The 18,103-nt window shown below is 42.8% G+C and overlaps 1 long non-coding RNA gene across 1 annotated transcript in view; it reads right to left on the bottom strand.

Annotated features, from left to right (window-relative positions):
• LOC138815674 (uncharacterized) overlaps window positions 1–18,103 on the bottom strand; it is a 34,235-nt gene that overhangs the window by 1,875 nt on the left and 14,257 nt on the right. The window contains exons 4-6 of the long non-coding RNA XR_011368412.1: window positions 8,198–8,551; window positions 7,635–7,753; window positions 6,156–6,260 (exon numbers count right to left, since the gene is read on the bottom strand). This is a non-coding gene — a long non-coding RNA (uncharacterized lncRNA). The remainder of the gene's footprint in view (window positions 1–6,155; window positions 6,261–7,634; window positions 7,754–8,197; window positions 8,552–18,103) is intronic.

Here is an 18,103-nt window from a genome sequence, read left to right as displayed (position 1 = left end):
GGAATCCAGGGAGAGATGCTATGACTATGATGTAAGGTGGGGATGTGTCCCCGTGAAGCCCCGCCCCTAGCTTTCTTTCTCTGGCCCTGGTGCTGGGGTGAGGGTGGGGGCAAACTCTGGAGTGAGCTGTGATGTGAGGCATGGGGGGGGGTCGTGTCCTAGTGAGTGCCGGCCCACTCTCCCTGCTGAGAGCTCCCGTGCCCCTCCCACCCGACACACCCCTCCCACCTACCTGGCCTGGGGGAGCTTCTTCCTGGAGTTGGAAGGTAGCATCTTGCTAGCCTTCCTGGCTGCTCTCCTCCCCCTCCAATCCTGGTGCCTCTGGCCTCAGCTAGATGGCCTGTCCCCCAAATACTAATATTGATCTGATAACAAGGATACTTTTTCTTTTTTGGACAGGACTGGGATTTGAACTAAGGGCCTTGCACTTATTTGCCTACAAGTTGAGCCATGTACCCAGTCTCTTTTGCTTTAGTTATTTTTCAGGAAGACCTTATGGCTGGCCTGTGCCATGATAATTCTACTAATGCTTTTCTCAAAGATGGGAGGTTTTTTGTTTATATGGGGTCTTGCTAGTTTCTTTTAAAAATTATTTTTATTTTTATTTTTTGGCAAGATTGACCTTGAATCATGCATATCCTCCTGATCTCCATCTACTACTATTGTATTGCAGGCATGAGCCACCACATGCACTTAAAAAAAAAAAAAAAGAAAGTTTGGCTTAAAAATATTTTTATTGTAAAGATACTGTATAGAGGGGTTTACACTAAGGTAATGATTACATTTTCTATGGAGCATTTTTACCCCCTCATTTATTTTTCTCCTACCCCACTTCTTTCCTCCCCACCACCCAAGTTGTAAAGTTCATTTTCAATATAGTGTCTTATATATATTTATCCTTATTTCAGCATTTTGTTATTTCCCTACCCCACTCCAAATTAGAAAAATGTATATACAAGATGCAGGACACCGGAATCAAATGCAGTGAAAAATGGGGTTATACTGTGGGGGAAGAACATACAAATGAAACAAAAAAAATCATGTAGTCTATTATAATTACATTAAAAACAACAACAAAGATAAAACCTTTTGTTTCTCTCTCTTTCGCTTAGAATCATCTTATATGGTTATATGTATAGTTTTTTACCTTTTCTGCTTGTCCTAGACATACACTAGTTATTGCAAATAAGGGAAACAATGGGACCTATGTTTCTTTAGGCCTGGCTTACTTCACTTAATATTCTTTCCAAGTCTTTCCATTCCTAACCAATGGGGTAATGTCATTCTTTCTGACAGAGGCAAAGAATTCCATTGTATATCTATACCACCACATCTTCTTGATCCATTCATCTATTGATGGGCATCTGGGTTGGTTCCATATTTAGTTATAGTGAATAATGCTGCAATAAACAGAGTTGTGCTAGTAGACTTACTATGGCCTTGTTTGTTCTCTTTTGGGAAAATGCCTAAAAGTGGGATTGTTGGGCCACAGGGGAGCTCTATGTGAAGTCTTTTGAGGAACTTCCATACTGCTTTCCAAAGTGGTTGAACAAGTTTACACTCCCACCAACAATGCAGTAGGGTTCCCTTCTAGCCACATCCCCTCGAGCATCTGTTATTAGATTTCTTGATAATAGCCATTCTAACTGGGGTAAGGTGGAATCTCAATGTTGTAATGATTTGCATTTCTTTTATAGCTAGAGAAGTTGAATATTTCTTCATGTGTCTATTGGCCTTTTTATTTTCTCTTCAGATACTTTTTAAGTCTTATAAGATTTCTTCAGGTCTGGAGAAGTGTGGCTTTCTGCACTGTTTACTAGTTTGTTTTGTTTGTTTGTTTCTTTTTTTGGTCAGTCCTGGGGCTTGAACTCTGGGCCTGGGTTGCTGTCCTTGAGCCTTTTAGCTCAAGGCTAGTACTCTACCACTTGAGCCACAGTACCACTTCTGGCTTTTTCTGAGTAGTTTATTGGAGATAATAGTTTCACAGACTTTCCTGCCCAGGCTGCTTTTCAACTTCAATCCAAGGATCTGAGCCCCCTGACTAGCTAGCTAACATGCCTGAGCCACTGGCACCTGGCTTTGGATTTTACTATTTTATGTTTGAGTCTCATTACCTGTCTGTAATGCACTGGAATGAGTGATTTTTTTTTTTCTGTTCCTGGTGCTTGAACTCTTGGGCCTTGGCCCAGTACCCAAGGTTATTTTGCTCAAGAGTAGCACTCTAACACATGAGCCACAGTACCACTTCTGGATTTTTTCTGTGTAGTTAATTGGAGATAAGAGTTTCACAGACTTTCCTGCCTGGGCTGGCTTTAAACCACCATCCTAAGATCTAGGTCTATTGAATAGCCAGGATTGCAAGTGTACTAAGGCCCTGGCGCCCAGCTGAATCTCCCTATTTTAAGCCTCATATTGTAGCTTAGACAGTAGGTATATGCCCCAAGAGCCAACATCTCCCAATTTTCTGCCAATGCTGGCCTGGAACCCTGATCTTGACAATCTGAGCCTCCCAAGTAGCTAGGATTATAGGTGTGAGCTACCAGTGCCTTAGATTCAAGGTCTGATATAACTGTTTAGAGTCCTGCTTGTCTTCTTACATAGGACAGTATTTCAGTAACAACTATCCTTTTCTCCCACTTCTGCACAATAAAGGAGGGATTGCAATAAAACTCAAGTGTGTTTTCCCCCTCTCACTGAGGAGGTTGAAACCAACTGCTTTTTCATGGTGTTGGCAAACTTGTATATTTACCATAAGGTGAGACTTCTGATAGAATGCCTGGAAAGGAAAATACCACCTCTAGGAAATTTTCAGGGATGTTCCAGTGGCAGATTAGGCTGTGATCAGATTCTAGAAAATTGAGATTCAATCTCAAAGTTTCTATCACCAAGTCAAATGATATTTTCATTCATTCAGTACAGTGTTTAGGATAACCAAATTGCTAGATATTTTCTCAAGAAATAGCAAAGCCACTTAGACTCAAAGCTTTTACTTTCTAGCAAATAACTACATGAAAGGGGATGCTAGTGAATGGGAATGCTAGCTAGTGCTTTGAAAAATTGAGAGAGTACCTAATAATTTGATTTAGATGACTTTGGAGAAGGTGCAAAGAGGAATATAGGAATGTTGCACAAGAGATAGAGGAATGTGGAATGTTGAATGGAGGTATGACAGAAAAGCACTTCTGTGTTGCAGTTCATGTGCAGGAGGTCAGGATTGAATGAAAAGTTCACCTCTAGCTGGGTTCTGGTGGCTCACATCTGAAATCCTAGCTACTCAGGAGGATGAGCTCTGAGGACCTGGTTCAAAGCCAGCCCTGGCAGGAAAGTGAGACAGGTCTAATTAACCATCAGAAAACCAAGTGACACTGTGGCTCTAAGTAGTGGAGTTCTAGCCTTGTGTGAACAGTCTTAGAGAAATTCAAGAACAGGAAGAAAGAGAAAGGTAATGGAAGGGAGAGAGGAGAGGAAGATGAGGGGAAGAGGAAGTAGAGGAGGAGATGGTATAGGTTAGAAGAAGAGGGAAGAGAGATGATGGGGGAAAGGAGGAAAAAAGGGTGAGAGTGAAGTGAACGAAACAGAGAATAAGAAAAAATGCCCAGACCTCAAGCCCCAGCTCTAGCACACACTCACATACACACACTCAACTAAAGAAAAAGGGAAAAATCTGATAAATAGTGATATCAATAGTACTTCCCTCCCATCCCTCCTCTTCACTTAACACTGGCCCCAACTCGAACACTCCATGGAATTCAGGATTCTTCAGCTCCCTTCATTTCTACTGTCATTTCTCCTTTAGTATTACTGTGTACCCTGTCATTCACCATGTACCCATCTTTGCCATCTTGTGACTCTCATTGCTTCTCTCACTAGAATCCCATCCATTCTTTGAGGGAATCACTGCTACTCAAATATCCCTGAGCTGGATCAATGAAGCCCCAGCCTTCCTCCTGCTGAAAATCTCATCAGTCTGCTCTGCAGGCTCAGCCTCCTATTCCCAGTGCATACGTAGCAAAGGCCAAGTCTGCCCAACTCCTCCCCATCACATGCTTGTCACGTAAAGGCAGAATCAGCCCTCCGCATAGCCTCTCTGTGCAAAGCTAATGTCCTGGCTGAAGCAACACAAATATGGCAGTGGTGAAGGCTCATATCTAATCTTCCTGAATTTCTGTTGATATGGGAATGCAGTTATCCCAGGCAGGATATGTCTACAGGCAGAGTCCATCCAGGCCCCATCAATCCACAAGTACCACTATATCTCCATGGCTTCTCAGGTCTCCTGTTCCATCATATATTTCACCAGGTTTAGCTGAACCAAAGGGAGTATATTTTAATATATACACTTTGTGATTCCAAAAATGGACTCTTGGTGTTCAGAATGATTGACTATTGAACATCAGCTCCCTCATCAGCACGCTGGTTCTCCCAGCAGAAAAATTAGGGTCTATTCTTCCATGAGGCCAATAGTCTTTCCCTGTGAACTGCGAAGGTAAAGCACCATGCACAAACCCTGGTGCTCTTGGGAAGGGGTGTCAGCTGGTGACCTCTCTGGGGACTCACTGGCTCTCTACCAGGATAAGCTAACACTCAGTGCTGACCCTCTTGTACAGTGCATATGTCCCTCCCTCTCTCCCTATCAATTTGTATACCAGCCCACCACCCCCTTTCTCCCACAACCATTTATAAGGTGTCCCTCACACAGCTGTGCCTCACATATAAGTACACAAATCCCTTTCATAACAACACAGAAACCAAAGTATGCCACAGCAGACTAACAAAGTCAAATTCACTTCCTGATGCTGGAGGCTCTTCCTGTCATCCTAACTATCCCAGCAGCCTTTACGGGAACTCGAACACTCACTCCATCTTCACTTAACTAGAAAAATGCAGGCCTGGAGCTATCATGTAGTGGTAGTGTAATAAAAAGCAGTTCCAAAGGCATCTGCCTCCCCCTACATGATGAACTCATTGTTCCCCTGTGCCTAGCTGTAGCAGGAGGTAGGGGGGTGGGGTCAAGAAGGGATGGGACAGTGAGCTTCGTGGGGCCAGGGCATGAGTGGAGGTTGAAACTGTTAGAGCTGTTGGAGTGGGGGAGGGGCCCAGGCTATATATAGTCTGTCTGTGCTGAGGAGCAGGGGCTGGGGAGAGACAGACAGCAAGAGGCTCCTATCAGAACAGAGCAGATCAGGGCTGGCCTGTGAAGAGGCCTGTGGCCTGTGGACAGGACACTGCAGAGGCAGATACAGGAGGAGGAAGGAATAAAAAGGAAAAGCTTTCCCCTTTGGAGCTTTGCAGACTGACTATTTGGAGGTTTGCAAGTCTGGAGGTGTGATTCAAGTGATAGTTAACCAGCCATGACCATGCAAGCTGAAAAAGAGAAAGTGTGAGAGAGGGAGGGGAAACCAGAGAGAGTCAGAGTCAGATTCAAGAGCAGGAAGAGAAGGAGAGTGAAAGTGTGCATGAAAGGAACAAGAAGTGGGATAGGGGAAGCAGAATAGGCAAAGTTATGGGGAGAAAGAAAACAAGGGAAGAGAGATGGTAGAGGAGGGAATGTGGGGAAAGGGAAGAGAGGAAGGAGAAAGAAAAGGAAAAAGAATAAGAAAAAATGACTGAGGTCAATCCCCCCAGTACCAGCACAAGGATACACACAAGAACAAAAAGGGAAAAAAGGCATGGAGGCATCATGGAAATCAACTGTACTTCCTTCCACCCACCCTCTTCACTGAACACTGGTCCATGTGGAATTCAGGAGTCCTCAGCTCCCTTCATAACCTGGCTCCTGTCATTTCTCCTTTAGATTTAGTGTGCATCCTGTCATTTACCAGGTACCCATCTTTGTCTTCTTGTGGCCCTCAGTGCTTTTCTCACCAGAATCACATCTCATTCTGTTTGCTGAGCTCTGCACCCCAAATAGCTCTGACCTGGACTCTTCATCCACCAGGAGCCCCAAGCCCATCTCTTGCTGCAAATCTCAAGTCTTCTCTGCAGGCCTAGCCTCCTGATTCCAGTGTACACATAATAAAGGCCTACCTCCTCCATTCCACACTTGTCACCAAAGGCAGCATCAGCCCTCAACAACTGCCTCTGTGTGCAGACCTAATGTCCCTGGCTGAATCAACACTAATAACCCAGAGGTGGAGGATCACATCCAATCTTACCCAACTTCTGCTCATGTCCAGATGCAGTCATCCCAGGCAGGGTCCATCCTATATCTTCATACTTTCTTAGGTTTCTTGCTACTTCACAGATTTCTCCACCTCTAGCTGAGAGGAAGGAAAACTATTTTAATTCATACATTTCTGTGATTCAAAAATGAGCTCTGGATGTTCAAAATGCTGCTCCCCAGCACTCTGATACCCCAAGAACAAAAACAGGACTCTGCTATTCTTCCATGAGGCTTAGAGTCTTCTCATGGGAACTGAAGGGGAGAGGAAGCACCATGCCCAATGTCTGGGGAAAGGGATGTTACCTGGGAGACTCTGGGAACTCACAGAATCTCTACCCAGATAGGACATCACTCAGTGTTCACAACCTTCAATTGTGCACGTCCTTCTCATCCTGTGTATTCGGCACAGCAGCCCACCACACCTTTCCTTCACCAACCATTTTCAAGGTGTCCCTCACACCCCTCAGATAACTACACAAATCACTTTTGTCACATCAGAGAAGCCATCCTGTGCTATGCCAGTATAACAAGATCAAAGTGTTGCTAATGGTGGTGGATCATGCCTGTAATCCTAACTCCTCCAGAAGCTAACACCTAGAGATCACAGTTAAAGCCAACCTGAGCAGACTTCATTTTAAATTAACTAGAAAAATCTTGGCTTGGAGGTGTGACTCAAGTGGTACAGCACCGGTTATGAACATGCAAACTCAAAGAGAAAGATCTAGAGAGGCAGGAGAGAAAAAGACAGATTCATGAGGACAGAGGAAGGTAGAAGGGAAGAGAAGAGAAAGAGAAGAGGAACGAGAAGAGGAAAAGTAGAAGAGGGAAAGCAGAGACTGGTCTGGAGGGAAGTTAGCTGGAAAAGGGGGGAACAGAAATGGGGAGAAAGAAGAGCTTTGACACAGAGAGAAAATCACTCAGTTCAAGTGCTGGGACCAGCACACACTCACAAATATATACCCACAATAAACAAAAAGAAAAAAAGGAAAGGACTGAGAAAATATGGAAATTAATACTATTTCCCTTCCCACCCGCTCTCTTCAGTGGAATTCCATGTGGAATTCAGGAGTCCTTATCTTCCCCCTCTCAGCTCTCCTTCCACATCAGTGTCAACCTTGTCTATCAGGAAGGTGCCCATCCTTTGCCCTCTTTTGGTCCGCACTGCTTCTTTTCAATGGAATACAATCTCATCCTGTTAGCTGTGCTCTGTTCCCCAAATAACCCTGAGCTGGATCATTGATCCAACAGGAGTCATAGCCCACCTGCTGTTGCAAATCACATCAGTCTGCTTTGCAGGCTCAGCCTCCTGACCCCTGGGCACACATAGCAAAGATCAGGTGTGCCCAACCCTTCCCCATTACATACTTGTCAGCCGAAGCAGCATCAGACCAAAGCACTTGCTATGTGGAAATCTAATGCCCCTGGCGAAGCGAACATAAATAATCCAGTGATGGATCATATCCAAACATACCGAATTTCTGCTCATGTCCTGATGCAGTCATATCAAGCAGGGTAAATCCACAGGCACCAATATATCTCCATACTCTCTCATGTATCTTGCTGCTCTTTCCAAGGATTCTCCACCTGGAGCTGAAAGGAAGGGAAATGTTTTAATTCATATAGTTTGTGGAACTAAAAATGGGCTCTGGATGTTCAGAAGGGTCTAATATTTTAGACTCAGGTCTCCCAGTAGTCTTGATCCCCTAGGGGAACAAAATGTACTTTGTTATTTATCATGAGGCTTAGAGACTTCAGCAGAGAAAAGCCAGGAAAACAGAAGCACCATGTTGAAGCATGGTGCCCTGGAGTAGGGGAGACACCTGGGAGCCTCTGAGGGGACTCCTAGAATCTCAACTAAGATATCCCAACACTCAGTGCAGATACTCTTGAACAATATACATGCCTTGCCTCCCTGTCAATTCTACACACCATCCCACCATGCCCTTCCTTCAACAACCATTTGTAAATTGTCCCTCACAGAGCTGTCCCCCAGATAAGTACATAAATCCCTTTTTCCATATTAGAAAAACCAACCTGTGTCTCACCAGATGAACAATGTCAAAAGTCCTGCCAGGTATGGATGGCTCTAGTCTGAAATCCTAACTATTCCAGAACTTCACACCCAGAACAGTGCACTTAAAGCCAGCAAGAACAGACCATAGAAATGCAGGCTTGGAGGTTGGAATCAAGTGGTAGAGCACCTGTGATGCACATGCAAACTGAAAGAGAAAGACAGGAGACACAGAAGCAGAGGCAGAGAGACAGATTCATTCAAATTTCTGCTCATGTGCAGACACAGTCATCCCAGGCCTGGTCCATCCACAAACACCACTATATCTCCATGCTTTTTCAGGTCTCTTGTTTCTTCACAGGTTTGTCCACCTCTACCTGAAAGGAAAGAAAATTAGCTTAATTCACACATTTTTCCAGTGTAATCAGGGACTCTGTTTGCTCAGAATGTTCTCAAATTTGAAACTCAGCTCCCTCAGCACTCTGATTCCCCTTAGAGAAATGTGGACTCCCAGGGCAGTTGCAATTGTAAGTAATCTGTATAGGAAAAAGGGTCTTTAAAATTTACTGTTTTTATTTTACTGTAAGTCTGAAATAAGAGATTTTTGGATGATGGCATTATGTTAGAATGGCAATTAGGTTTAGAGAGAACACACAAGAAACTGCATTAAAATGGAGGCAAGTTGGGGCAGAAAATACTGACATGGTGCATGGAGACAGGTCCCTCTCTTTTCCCAGTGAAGATGAGCCCTTGAGCTTCGACCCAGCCAGTGTAAATAGTTGTACACAGTCACCTAGAGACTGCCCAAGGAGAAGCGAGGCCAGGATGCCACCTTCCCCCCAGATCCCCCTGCCCCTATACCAAGAAGCCCGAGGGCCACACTTTAAACCTAAGTAAACAAACTAGGCAAGTAAGTAGGAAAACATGCAACATATCTGGAAGGTGAGATGATGACCTGCTGCAGCATTTGGGACAAAAACACCTTAGTGTTCAGGGGACAAATGGGAAGTTACTTAATAAAGTGACATTACTTGAAAGTAAGGGATCGAGATGGATCCACCAAGCTCAGAAGGTACAGACAGCTTGAGGCCACCTTTCAGCTTACTTTTCAACATTTAAAAGTCAGCTCCCTGTCAGCTCTCCTCTCACTGGAAGGAATGCTAGCTGGGGAATCCCCTAGCACTTGTCACTCAGCCTGGCTATGCTGGACTTAGACCTCTGCTAGGGATACTGGGCACACAGCAGTGTGAACATTCTGCATGACTCCCTCCCCTCCTGCAGCTCTTCAATTCCACACCTCTCTGCTTTTCCACACCTTAGTGCTGTGGCTGAGTTCTGCACCTCTTTCTCTGGAACAGCTTTGTTCTTAAGCTGTGGACATTACTTTGGGGGCCTTCAAACAGTAGCAGAGTTTGTGAAAAATGGTGACTATCCTGTGAGCCACGCTCTTCCAGCCCCATCACTTATTCCAGCTGGAGGCTATGGCCTCCCCCTGTGCCTGTCCAGAGGGAAGGGCATTTTCCACCAAGTGCCAACTCTCTAGTCTGCTCAGCCAGCTAAAAGAATCCTGGCCCCAGGTTAAGCTAGTACTGGAGCTGTGTGGGGAGCAGAGGGGAAGGACAGGCAGACTGGCACTTTGGCCTCTCTTCAGGCAACTGTTTGTCATCATCTTGCAATTGAATTTCTGAGGACAAACTGAATGTGTTAAGTTGTGCAGCTAAGCTGACTCTCCTTCATGGAGAGAAGGCTGGTGGAAAGTTCCTGAGGAGTTGAGGTACAGTGGAATAGCCAAAGGCATCATTTTCCACTCCACACTTCTGGCACTCCCTTTTGAGTTTTCTTGGATGACCAGATAGGTACCCATGGCTTCATTGAACGCTCTGTCCTGGATTGCCTTTTCAATGTCAGCAATGTTGTAACCCATGTCCCATAGGACTGTGACACTAATGGGGTCCAGCTTTCTGGGCAGTGGCTCATCAAGAAGCAGGCCAAACCCCACACCTACAGCCAGCCATGGGTTTCTGATTGACATCCACAGTCAGCAGTTTGGAAAGGAGATAATGTCTCTTTGCAGATAGATAAAGGAGAGCTGTGTACCTGGCCTCAAGGATGTGTACCCATGTCTGCCATCTTCCTCCCCTCAAACAGCAACTTTCCTGTTGTCCTCACATACAGAAGCATACCTAGGATCCAAATGTCCTCTTTATAGGCATCATACATTTTGTATAGGAACATTTCTAGAAGTCTGAATATCAAGGCTCCACAAAACCCCTTTAGCAATTGCCCCAGCAACACCCTGATGCTCAGCCCCAAATTACTGACTTTGGCATTGCATTTGCCATCCACAGGATGTTCCTGTGTGTGAATCTATTCTTGTGAGTGTAGTGCACAGCACTCACCATCTCCTTGAACAGCCTCCTGGCTTCAAGATGGTGACAGGAGGATTTGCCAGTCCACCCTGTCCTATACTGGCTGTTGTTACACATTTTGTCATGACTCAATTTCAAGGCCTTTTGAGTCAGGGTAGGGTGGAGATACTGCCTCTTGTCTCCTGAAGTGTTAGTCATTTGGTTTGGACTTTAAATGACATCAAGCTGAAATTATTTACATTGTTTCAAAACCAAACAAATTGATGTTCACATGTTTTTTGGTCATGTGTGGGACTTGAACTCAGGGCCTGGGCAGTATCCTTGAGCTCTAATGCTCAACCACTTTGAGCCCCACTGTCACTTACAGTTTCCGGGGTTAACTGAAGATAAGTGTCTCATGGGCTTTCTACTCAGGGTGGCTTTGAACCTAGAACCTCAGGTCTCAGTCCCATAAGGAACTAGCATTACAGATGTGAGCCACCAGTACCTGGCACAAATAGGATTTTAAAAAGATGCCAAGTTTTAACCTTAGAAAAGACCATGAGGTCTGAAGGGCTGAGACCTTATCACGACTTCTGCTTGGTAGTTCAAGTTCCTGTCTGCCATTGCTCTGTGAAGGACTCTATGTGTTTCTGAGTTAGCCCACGGCAATCTTTTTATTCCGTATTTTATTTCATTTTTAAAAGGTTTCAGTGACATTATTTTCCAAATATGTTTATGGAACAGCCACCATTGTCAATGGCTGGAAGTGGAACACTTCCCAGGGTGTTATTTTTAATAAGTCATTACTAACCATTATGATGCAGCATGGAACTCGTAATGGCTCTTGAAGGAAGGTGGAATCTTTCCTAATTAGGTTTTTATTATCTGTAAGTAATTGTACAGGACTGGGAATGTGGGTTAGTGGTCGAGTTCTCACCTAGCATGCACAAATCTCTGGATTTGATTCCTCAGTTTCATATACATAGAAAAGCCAGAAGTGGAACTGTGGCTCAAGTGGTAGAGTGCCTCAAGCAAAAGAAGCTCAGAGACAGTGCCAAGGCCAAGTTCAAGACCCAGGACTGGCAAAAACACAGGCAGGGGTAAATGATCTGAATAGAAATTTCAAAAAATAAGAAATGCGGGAATTCCGGGAAGATGGCAGAGGAGAAGCTGGAATCTGAACAAGCTCTCACATAGAAAGCAGTTTTAGAGTTCCAGTGAATAGTCCTAAGCCAGAGAATCACACCAAGTGTGCCATCACAGAACAGAGAGTTAGACAAGAGAGGGGAAGCCAAGGCAAAAAGACACATCTGAGCGCCTGCCAGCAGCTGCCGCTGCGGCGGCAGGGTCGCGGCGGCGACCACCGCCGTGGGGTCATACCTGAGACACAGATAGTCCGGGACTAAGGAGCCAGATGCAGGGGACTGCGGATTCTACTCAACCCCAACAAGAACTGACAAGAAAAAGACATCTTCATCCTGCAGTTTGCAGACCAGAGACGACCCAGGATCCAAGACTCGGCGTCAGTACAAGCCCGACGTCCTCACTCCTTCTCAGGGAGCAGAGAGGGGAAGGCCACCCCTCCCCCCCCAGCACCGGTGATCTCCATCTTGGATACCGACAAAGCTCGGAGGAGCTGCTAGCTCCAGCTCAGGCCTTGGAATTAAACGAGTCATTTAGCAGGTCACAAGAACTTATTGGCGAAGTGACCTGCCAGACTCAGCTCCATCCAGGGAAAAGTCACCCAGCTCAGGCGCCAGCCATTGGAGTGGCTTTTCCCACTGGGTAACCAGAGCCAGAAGCTGCCCCTCCCTCTAGCAGCCACCACAATCAATTGAAAATCAGAAACCCTGAGAATGGCTCCAGGCTGGGCGCTGTGAGTTTTATCACAAAATAGCCCCAGGGATAAGCTACTGTTTGTTGAAAGGCCTCAACTCTACCCAGAACCTAGCCTCATCACTGCATCCCCCTCTTTTGTGATTCTCAAAGCTGATCAACCTCCCAGAAAACTAACCTGGGAAGGGGATCTCAAAATCTTGGGTAAAGCAGAGCATTTTTCTGCCTCTTCCAACAAACCGACTTAAGAAACCAATCAAGCCACAGGACCTCAAGCTGACCAGAGACTCCAACAAGAGGCTGGCTACAGACAAAAGGGAGATACAGGATTCTTCCCACACACAAAAAAAAAAAAAATCAAAGGACTTTTTCTTTCTTCTTCTTCTTTTCTTTTTTTCGTTTGTTTTTTGTTTTTTTGTTACCATATATATATATATATATATATATATATATATATATATATATATATATATATAATTTTTTTCTCTTCTAAAACTTTTATTAATATTTAATTTTTGCCTCTTCTGAAAAAATAATTGTTTTCTCTAGCTTTTTTTTTCTCCTCTTATAATTTTTATTTAAGGAATATGTGAATGAGCGTTTTCCTTTCTCTTCTTCTCTTCTTTCTCTTTTTCTTTCTTTCTTAATCCTCTTTTTGTTTTTTGTCTAGCGCTACTGAACTTCTGATCTTTTCTTCTCCATTTCCCATGCTTAAAGTTTTTCACATCTCCTCTATGTCCCTCCCTTTCTGTCAACATATTCACATTCCTCTCTAAAGAGATGGTCTTTTAATCTCTATAATAACATTAATTTTTACATTTCTATTTTTTTTCTGGTCTCTTTTCATTCCCCTTTCCGTCTCTTCCTTTTCTCTCTCTCTCTACTTGCATCCTACCCAACCCATTTCCTGCATTATGATTAGGACATAGTTAACTCTCCCTGTGCCTCCCCACACCAATCTATTCCTATTTTTTACCCACATCTCTCCCTAATCCTAATAATTTCGGGTTTTCCAAATTCTTTTCTGCACTTCGAAGTCCTTTAACATATAGTTGTTCGCTGTTGAATAGATGTATCTGTTGAACTAGATTGTATCTGTAGACTATTGACTGTACAAATGCAAACTTTGGTTGATGGTTGCCTTAAGATAGTGTTCTAGCACAAAACTGGTGCTATCTTCATCTCAAATGGGCAGAGTAAGCCGGAAAAATACAAGAAAAATGGCAAATTCAGGTATCTCAATTCCCAGTCCTGATAATCAGGGATTAGAACAGATAAAGAATAATCCAGAGGAGAGTTCCCAAATAGCTCTACAAACACTACTAGCAAACATGATAAATGAGAAGTTTGACAATGTACAAAGGACTCTGTATGAGTGTGATAGGGAGAGAGAGGAGGCATCCCAGAAGTTTATACAGGAATAACATAAGCGTGAGGAAGCTACTCAAAAACTGATACAGGATTTGTGTGAACAACTTGAGAATACTCAAAGAGAAAGGGAGGAATGGCGTGAGGAGGCAGAGAACACTCAAAGAGAACTGCAGGAATCCCAAGAAGGGGAAGAAAGAGAACTGCAGGAATCCCACAAATGGGAGGAAGCTAATCAAAGAGTAATTCAGGAATTGAGAGACCAGGTAGAGAATACACAAAGATCACTAAAGGCATTCATGGAATCCATTAACAAAGAGCTGAAGGAAGTCAGGGAGACCACAAAGGGAATGCTGAATGGAACCCAACAGAAGGAATGGGAGTCCAAAGAAACCATGACCAATCAACTAAGTGATTTGAGAACAAACACTGAACACCAAATTAAGGAAGTAAAGAAATTCATACAAGACCTAAAACAGAGCTTCAACAAAGAACTTGAAGCCATCAAAGCTGACCAATTAGAAGGAAAAGAGATAAAAAACAAAGTAGAGAGTCTTGACAGCAGGTTAGACCATGCAGAAGATCGAATCTCAGGGATTGAAGACAGCCTAGATATTATAGAGAAAGTACATGCAACCATCTAAGACAAGTCCAAGAAATATGATAGGTCTATCCAACACCTGGAAGACACCATCAGAAGGCCCAATCTAAGGATAATTGGTGTAGAGGAGCACCTAGAAACATAAGTTAATGGTCTAGGAAATTTGTTTAACAGGATCCTAGCAGAGAACTTCCCAAACATACAAAAAGATAGGCCTATTCAGATAAAAGAAGCTTTTAGAACCCCAAATAGACCAGACCAGAATAGGACAACCCACTGTCACATTATAATCCACACAGGATCAACTCAGACCAAGGAAAAGATCCTTAAAGCTGTCAAGGAGAAAAGGTTAATCACCTATAAAGGGAAACCAATTAGAATTACCTCAGATTTCTCAGCAGAGACAATCAAAGCAAGAAGAGCCTGGAATGACGTATGCCATGCCCTAAAAGCAAACAACTATCAACCAAGAATACTGTACCGAGCTAAACTCTCCTTCATAACTGAAGGCCAAATAAAAACCTTCCATAGCAAAGAAAAATTGAAACAATACATCTCCACCAAACAAGCCCTACAAAAGATTCTTTAAGATGTCCTACACATAGAAAACCAACAAGACCGCAACAAAGGCCAAGAAACTGCACCCAAAATGAGAATCCAAGAACCTTAGGAAGAACCCAGTTTTCACAGCCCCCAAGAAGGTGGATAACATGGCAGGAACTCCCAAATACCTCTCAGTGCTGTCTCTTAACGTTAACGGACTGAACTCTCCAATTAAGCGACATAGACTGTCTAGATGGATTTAAAAAAAAGACCCTTCTATCTGCTGCCTGCAGGAGTCACATCTTGCCCGTAAAAACAAACACATTTTCAATGTTAAAGGCTGGAACACAATCTACCAAGCAAACGGCCCTCATAACCAGGCGGGAGTTGCAATCCTAATATCAGATAAAATAGACTTCAAATTAAAATTCGTGAGAAGAGATAAAGAACGTTGCTACATACTAATTAAAGTATTTCTCCTTCAGGAGGATATTACAATTCTAAATATCTATTCGCCAAACAATGGAGCACCCAAATTTATCAAAGAAACACTACTTTCCCTCAAATCCCATATAGATCCTAAGACATAAATTGTTGGGGATTTTAACACACCACTCTCCCCACTAGATAGATCAACTCGGCAAAAACTCAACAGAGAAACCGCAGATCTAAACAGCTGCATAGATCAACTAGATTTAAAAGACATTTACCAAACATTTCACCCAGCAGCATCAGAATACACGTTCTTCTCAGCAGCACATGGAACGTTTTCTAAAATAGACCACATTTTAGGCCACAAAGCAAACTTGTCTAAATTCAGAAACATTGAAGTTATACCTTGCATTCTCTCTGACCACAAGGGAATAAAATTAGAACTCAACACCAAAAGCCACCAAAGAAAGTCTGGTATCACATGGAGGCTGAACAACACACTGCTGAATCACGAGTGGGTCATGGAAGAGATTAGAAAGGAAATTCAAATGTTCATGCTATTCAACAAAAATGAACACACAAATTACCAGCTCCTCTGGGACACAGCAAAAGCAGTACTCAGAGGCAAGTTTATAGCTCTGATCTCCTACATCAACAAATTGGAGAGATCTGAAACTAACAATTTAATGACACATCTAAACCTCCTTGATAAAGAGCAGCAAGATAAACCCCAATCCAGTAGACGGAAAGAAATAATCAAAATTAAATCAGAATTAAATGAATTATTATCCAAAAAAAACTATAGAAAGAATCAACAAAACAAAGAGTTGGTTCTTCGAAAAACTTAACAAAATTGACAGACCCTTAGCAAACCTTATCAGAAAAAGAGAGAACACACCCAATTTAATAAACTCAGAGATGAGAATGGAAACATCACCATGGAAACAACCAAGATTCAGAACATTATAAGGGAATACTTCTCAAAACTTTATGCTAATAAGGTTGACAACTTGACAGAAATGGACCTTTTCCTAGCAAATATTGACATGCCAAAACTAAACCAAGATGAGTTAAACCAGCTTAACAGGCCCATATCAAGCATTGAAATATAAACTGCAATAAGAGACCTTCCAGCTAAGAAAACTCCAGGATCAGATGGTTTTACAGCGGAATTTTACAAGGCCTTCAAAGCAGAGCTCACACCAATACTCCTCCAACTCTTCAATGAAATTGAAAGAGAAAGCTCACTACCGAACACATTCTATGAAGCCATCATAACCCTCATCCCAAAACCAGGCAGGGACTCATCAAAGAAAGAGAACTATAGACCCATTTCTTTGATGAACATTGATGCAAAACTTCTCAACAAAATTTTGGCCAATCGACTTCAACAATTCATCCAAAAAATCATACACCATGATCAAACAGGATTCTTTTCAGGGATGCAAAGCTGATTCAATGTACGCAAATCAATTAATATTATTCATCACATCAACAGGAGCAACAATAAGAACCACATAGTAATCTCAGTAGATGCAGAAAAAGCATTCGAGAAGATCCAACACCCCTTTATGATGAAGGTTTTGGAAAAATTAGGAATCCATGGAACATTCCTCAATACAATAAAGGCTGTATATGACAAACCTACAGGCAGCATTATATTCAATGGTGAAAAACTAAAGCCATTTCCTCTTAACTCAGGAACAAGGCAAGGATGCCCACTCTCTCCACTTCTCTTCAATCTAGTATTAGAATGCCTAGCTACAGCAATAAGACAAGATGCAGACATAAAGGGGATCCAAATAAGGAAAGAAAAAATAAAATTCTCCCTCTTTGCAGGTGACATGATCTTGCATTTAAAGAATCCCATAGACTCCACTCCCAAATTACTCAAGCTGATTCAAAACTTTGGCAAAGTAGCAGGTTATAAAATTAACCCCCAAAAATCAATGGCTTTTCTGTATGCCAACAATGAGAAAAGTGTCCATTTGTAATAGTCCCACAAAAATAAAATAACTAGGAATTAACTTACCTAAAGAAGTGAAGGACCTCTACCAAGGAAACTTTTATAATCTTGAAAAAGGAAATCAACACAGAACTTAAAAAATGGCAAAACCTCCCATGCTCCTGGATTGGCAAGATTAACATCGTGAAAATGGCAATACTTCCCAAGGCTATCTACAAATTCAACCCGATACCTATCAAAATTCCACCCTCATTCTTCAAGGAAATAGAAGAGGCAATCCAAAAATTCATATGGAACAATAAAAGACCCCGAATAGCAAAAACCCTCCTCAATGGAAAGAACACTGCTGGAGGAATATCAATACCAAATTTCAAACTCTACTATAAAGCCATAGTAATCAAAACAGCTTGGTACTGGCATAAGAAAAGACCTCAGGACCAATGGAATAGAATTGAAAACCCAGAAATGAACCTACAGACCTATAGCCATCTTCTCTTCGATAAGGAAACTAAAACAATAGAATGGAAGAAAGACAGCCTCTTCAGTAAATGGTGCTGGCAAAACTGGTTAACTACATTTAGAAAACTAAAGTTAGATCTTTATATATCACCCTGCACCAGAATCAACTCCAAATGGATCAAAGACCTTGAACTCAAAGCAGACACTCTGAAAACATTACAGGATGGAATAGGAGAAATCTAGGTCTCTTAGCTCAGGACCAAATTTTCTGAATAGAGACCCGGAAACACAACAAATCAAAGAAAGGTTGGACAAATGGGATTGCATAATGTTGCAGAGCTTCTGCAGGGCAAATGTCATAGCTAGCAAGATC

The sequence above is a fragment of the Dipodomys merriami genome, unplaced genomic scaffold (genome assembly GCF_024711535.1).
Source record: "Dipodomys merriami isolate MVZ:Mamm:240054 unplaced genomic scaffold, mDipMer1.0.p SCAF_657, whole genome shotgun sequence".
NCBI lineage: Eukaryota > Metazoa > Chordata > Mammalia > Rodentia > Heteromyidae > Dipodomys > Dipodomys merriami.
Note: the sequence above shows the minus strand (reverse complement) of the source record. Positions and strands in the feature narration are given on the sequence as shown.